The sequence below is a fragment of the Phoenix dactylifera genome, chromosome 9, assembly GCF_009389715.1.
Source record: "Phoenix dactylifera cultivar Barhee BC4 chromosome 9, palm_55x_up_171113_PBpolish2nd_filt_p, whole genome shotgun sequence".
In the NCBI taxonomy this organism is placed as follows: domain Eukaryota; kingdom Viridiplantae; phylum Streptophyta; class Magnoliopsida; order Arecales; family Arecaceae; genus Phoenix; species Phoenix dactylifera.
The window spans coordinates 2757391-2763712 of record NC_052400.1 but is presented as its reverse complement, the minus strand read 5'-3'; the positions used below and the strand labels follow the sequence as shown (position 1 = coordinate 2763712).

The window sequence follows — 6322 nt, the reverse complement described above, 5'->3', positions numbered from 1 at the left end:
TTAAAAAGACCACAAAGTTTGAAGAATTTATGGAAGTATTACTGAAATAAAAATAATTTCAGAAGCATCGCAGCAAAACCTTTTATTTACGGTTTCTAAATTTAAATGTTTTTGAATTGACATCAATCTTTCGTGATCCAATCCAACAACAAGATTTTGTTACTGCAAGTACTAACGTTAGCATTCGTTAACACTTAACAGTATATGATATAAATGGGCCATCTTTATGCATTCTCTACCCCTGAGTGTGAATATTGCCACTATTGTTTTACTATTTTTCACTTTTTTTCTCTCCAAACCTTACAAGTGGCAAGGGATAAACTATAATGATAGTAGTAAATCCTCCTCAAGCTTTCCATTTTTAAGAAAAAAATATTTTGATTTTTAAAAAAAAAAATCCATAAGAGAGTTCGGAAAATATTTTGAAAAGTTTTGGATTGTAATGGTTTCGGTCAACATTACTTTTGGATGCTTCCCATAATCATGCGCATTAATCATATGCACTAAGCAAAGTTAGTTCTTAAATGCTATATTTTTGGTTTAATCAAACATCAACATTCGATATATTTTTTTCGTAGTAATTATGTTCGAATCCCACCTAAACCTAATTGGGTGGATGGTCCTTTTTTTTTTTTCCAGAAAAGAAAACTACTTTTTCTTTACCAATAAACCAGTTTTTATATTTCATTGCTCTTCACAAAGATGTCACCGGCTATAAAATCATAGAAAAAAGCAAAAAATAAATTGATTGCATGTTAATGATGAAGATATATTTTAAAATAAATCTCAAATTTTGCTGGATTCTGCTTAAAGGTAATTTGTTATTCTTTCATTTGGTTCTAGTTGTTGTTCATCCCTTGACCAAAAATGGATAAGACTGCTTTGAATATTTTAAACTTACTTGTGCCATACAAAATTATAAAAGTAACAGAGTTACAACCTTGAACTATTTCCCTAATAATGCTATCTTTTGGATCCACTCCAGTGGCAAGTCATTATTTCTGCAAAAGAAATGCAAAGACATTACTTCTGCAAGCCACCCTGAATTTTTATAACTTTACTTTTTTCAAAATAAAGTTATAAAAATCAAAAATCAAAAATAAACTTCTCTAAATGGCATAAATTTCTCTGCATGTGTTTCATGCTTAGAGCTAGAGAATGAGGGGTAAAACAGCAGGACTCACTAAATGCATTCTAAGTTTCACGCCATAATATTTATCTTCGTGGACTCAAAATCAGAATGGAAATCAAAATAGCCATATATTTGGTTTTTGATTGAAATTGGAATGAAATTTGAATACTAAAAGAGAGCCGAGATTGAATTTTGAATGATTGGGACACTCCTATTCCGATTCCATCCCATTCCTCTCTAAAATCGGAATGTAAATGGGACTTCGTCCAACCAAGTAGTCGCAATAAAAGTCACTCATTTTCATTCCAAAGCTCAACTCTTCTTAACCAAACATTCCCCTAATGTTTTGGAGGATTTAGAGTAGCCCTCGCTATTAAGCCACAGGTTGATTGCTTGTGTATTGCTGTGAGATTGATATGGCACCTTGCCAAAATTGCAAATTTAATACTTGTTAGGTACACTCAAAGAGCCCATGGGTGCAAAAACACACATATCTACATTAACCTCAAAACATGATGGTTGTGTTGGATGAAGAAAAAAAAAGGAAAAGGGTCTTGGTTATTCTGACTTCCATCTCTCTCTCTCATTCATGTTGGATGCATGATAAGGATTCTCATAAGAGAGAATGGGTGAAAGTGGGACAGTTGGGTTCCACATTTTTCTCTCCTCTCATTTGTGAGCTTCTTCCAGCATTTGGGAATCAAATGCTTTTCACTTCTGCAATGGTCTGAGAGCAGGATATTTGCCTCATTGTAGTATCTTGGTGGCAATTGCAGATGAAAGAACTACATGAGTTGCAGATGGAAGGCCTCCTTGAACTGCAATAGTCATCAATCCAACCTCAGCTATAAGAAATTACGCTCACAATGTACGTAAAAAATGAAAAGTATGACAAAACCTACTCCCATTCAGAGTAGACTGATCAAAATCGTAACTTTGGAAGGAGAACCACAACCTACTGCATCCCAGTGCATCCCACCATGATTAAATTATCAGAAGCTTATAACCCAATAAACAAATTATCTTTCAGGAGAAAAACTCATTTTATCGTCACACTATGCCACAGATCCATCAATTTAGCAGGCAAGAAGAGATAAACAAAGAACCAATCCTATCAAAGAAGTATTCTCACTACTCACTCTCACAGAGTAATTTCATCAAATATCTGGCAGTATATCTTATTAACTGTGAAAAAAGTTGACCCACAAAAAGGAGGAGGAGGAGAGAGAGATTATTGTGCTTTCTCACGGATTCGGGCTTGCCGATGATCTTGGAGACGGCTTTTCTGCAGTCCCTGAGGATGTCGGAGGCCACCACGGCGTCCACCGGCACGTTGGTGCTCAGGTTCGGCGTCGGCAGCTCCTCTCTCTGGTTGCTTGCTCGGTTCTTTCCGGAGAGGAGAGAATGCCATGGGGTTGGAACGCGGTGGCCGCCGAGCTCAGGTCCAGTGCACCTCAGGTTCCGAATTGAGACCTGGATGGCTAGGTTTGGTTCGCGCTCGAAATCAGAATTGGAATTGATTCATGGTTGAAATCAAAATTGAAATCAAAAGCATAGTATAGATTAAAAATCGAAATGATAATATTTTCTATTATATTTGGTTCATAACTGAAATCGAAATCAAAATTGAATTGAGATTTAAATATCGGAAAAGAATTAGGATTGGGACATTTTTATTTTCCACCAAAATCATAATGGAAATGAAACTTTCTCCATCCAAACAGGTGGAATGGAAGTCGTTCATTCCCATTCCGATTCCAGAACCCAACCCTCTTCAACCAAACATGTCTTGAGTTCAATTATCATCTATTTTCATATCAAAAAAAAAAAAGCATGTGGCAATATATGTCGCAGCAAATATAGATGCGGCTTAGAAATTTTTTTGCCAACCTTATGTCCTGGAATGTAGTGTTTTTATGCACATTCAGTTTGGGTGAACAAAAGAATGCTTCTCAATTCTGATGATGACAGTAGTTTCCTCAAAGATGACTGATTATTTGTGATTGGAGGCAAATAGCACCGTATAAGCCAAATAGCACTGTAAAAGTCACAAGGAACAAGAAAATTGAATAACACTAATTACCACATTCTCAGCCATTCAGCCAATATTAGAAGAAAATAAAAACTAGAACATTGTACCAAACGACCTAGCAAGATAACAGCTCTCACTTTTATCAAGCTCTAGGAATGATGATTTATTTATAGTTCAATAGCATAAAAATTGCTTCAGCAGAACAGACGTGTACAAGTACAGCTCAGAATTCTCTCTAATTCTTCACCTTTTTTAACATACACATAAAGATATATGTATATCATGACAAAACAAGCATCAAAACTTATTTGTATTAAGGCCTTTTGGGCTCCCATACAACTCTACATGATACAATAATCAATGGCACCAACAAGTTTCTGATTAGTCTATCAAAATCTACTTTACAAACGCCATCTATTACATAAATTTCAGAAGGAGGAGAGATCTTTTCTTGCATTCTATTATGGTTGCAGAGAGTTATTTGAATAATTTTCAAAATCTTTTTCACAAATTCTATTCGCCGACCTCTAGCTTCACAGATGCCATATCAAGGAGGGATCTTTACTCTCATCATAAATAATTTGATTTGAAACCATAGAGAGAAAAAAGAGAGGAGGAAAAACATATGCTAGGGTTTCCAATCCTACTGCTTTTCTCGTTGATCGGGAGGCGATGCTAGTAGGTCCAAGCTTCAAGCTTGGAACTTGATGGCAGCCATCGTGAACTCCAGGAGAAGTGGAAAATGGCCAGGGAGAGATGGAGACACAAAGGGAGGGAAGGGGATAAGCCCACCATGTCGAAAAAGAAAATTAGCTCTCAGTTCCTAATGAAATCTTAAATTACAAACAAGTACTTAATATTGTCGCAACCCTTAACATCCATTTAGTTTAGTTTTTGATTCCTATCGCTACAAGTTTCATCTGAGGCTTGGCTCGCCATTCTTGTACTCCACATAAAATTGATGATTCACGACAACTTCATATGAAACCTAGAACAAAATCACGTTGATGTGCTGTAAAGGAGTCCTTAACTATAAATACAAATCCTTCGACTAGCGATCGCATAAACAGCCATTGTGCGATCACTGTAGGGAAGACTAAAGATGCGGACGAGATTATTTGTAGGTCCCCAAATAGGCATCAAATATTTACAGATTTCTATTTGGGGACTGCTTTATTTTTCGATCCATATGGACCTAGACTACGTTAAGAGGGAACAATATAATGGGCTGGGCTCAACTGTACATTATATAATCTTACACACTACTAGCATCCAAAATTCATATTTGTTGCTTAATTCTCGTTTTGGCAAACTCAAGATTTTATAAGGCTTGATTCATGCTCTCTTGCTTGACAAATCCTCAAATGAAAGAGTTATGTAGAATGTAGAAATATACAAAAAATATAACAGGATTGGTTCGAAAGTCATTCATCATGTTACCCATATTATGATAATAGCATTGGATGGCCTAGATGAAAGAAACACATTTAAATATTTTCCTTGCAAGATCTATAAGATGTAATGATGTAATAAAAGAAAGAGGCTAAATAAATTTTAGAAAGATATGTGGTGACTTCGAGAACAATCATAATTATCTAAACTTTTGAAAAGCAGGGCAAAACCACAAAGTTTCTTATGAGTTTAAGAATTTGAAACCAAAGAGTGTAATAAATAAGCATTATTTATATATTTATTTTGGTTTTTTTTAAAAAGTACGCGCACACCCATACATAAAAGTCACAACATTGTCATGATTTAGATGCATATCGAACATGCATGTAGCGACTAACTGTTGTACCAACAATCATCTATGCTCTTCTCAAGAATTGCCCATCTTAGTGAGCTACATTGTATAGGTAATTATAATTAGAAAATGTATCAATATATTAATTCCATGTTAAACATTATATATATATATATATATATATATAGAGAGAGAGAGAGAGAGAGAGAGAGAGAGAGAGAGAGATGGAGAGTTATGTAGGCTTAGCTATAACCAAGTGGATCTTTACTTTAATCTGCTTAGATCTAGATCGAATGATGGAGATCTCACATTGATGATTCGATCATTGGATGTGATTTATTACCTCTAAACTACTTATACATAAAAAATCACGTGAGTTGGAGACCTCTAACCTCTATATAAAGCGGTCAAAATATTAGACAATTGAAATAACAAGAAATAATACATATATTTTTTTTGACCATATAATGTGTGGGCTAGAAGTCTACAAATCACATGATTTTTGGTGCATAGGCAATTTAAAAACAGTAGAACGCATCCAATAGGTCAAACTATCAATATAGGCTCTCCATCATCCAATTTGAACCTAACCGGATCTGAGTCGAGATCCACTAAAGTACAACCAAATCTGTCTCTTTATATATATATATATATATGTGTACACACACATACATATAAAGTTGGCAACCTTGGTATCAATACGTACTATACCACATTGAATCATAATGGTACACCATTTTTCTCTCTCGATGTTTTTAAGTTTATCTTATTTAGTTCCAAGTTAAAAATATTTTTTTTTAATTTCATTACCGATATTCAAATGTAACATACTCTATATTTTTTATATAATATACCTAAAGAACAATGTGTCTGTGACCATACAATATATGTTAAATTAACGAAATATAAGATTGAAAATGTAAAGTACTTATATGATTTTTCTACCTCTCCATCTCCAATGGTTTTATCTGGATGATGTGGTGTTATATAAGTGGCGTACAGTGCTTAAATTTGAACATAGTGGACACCACCGAGACTTTATCCCCAATGTTTGATGCTAATTAGTACAGCAAAAAGTGGCCCTGGCCACAAAATTTCTCTGATCAGATAAGATCTAGGATTTTTGTGCAGCTGAAGAAACCAATTGGAACGAGGGGCTTCCATTTGGGACCATGCCCGGAATTATCCAAAGCGATGGTGGATTACAGAAAGAGCAACGTGTCCGTGCCGGGGACCCCAAGCACCATATCATGGAAGGAGATAAGGCGACCTCCGTTTGCGACGCTGACCTTTGGAGCTTCCTACCGGCAACAAGTCATGGCAATTGGATTTTTAGAGGATATGCTCCGACACATGATCTTATTGTAATAAAACCACAATTTACCAAAGATTTCTGTTAAAATTGAAGAATGAG

The 6322-nt window shown here is 35.2% G+C and overlaps 1 long non-coding RNA gene across 1 annotated transcript; it reads right to left on the bottom strand.

Annotated features, from left to right (window-relative positions):
- Positions 1–2135: 2135 nt before the first annotated feature.
- Positions 2136–4164, bottom strand: LOC113463188. The gene is made up of 2 exons (XR_005513240.1): positions 3812–4164; positions 2136–2613 (listed from the first exon to the last, which is right to left on the bottom strand). It is a non-coding gene; the product is annotated as an uncharacterized LOC113463188 (long non-coding RNA).
- Between the last annotated feature and the right edge of the window lie 2158 nt (positions 4165–6322).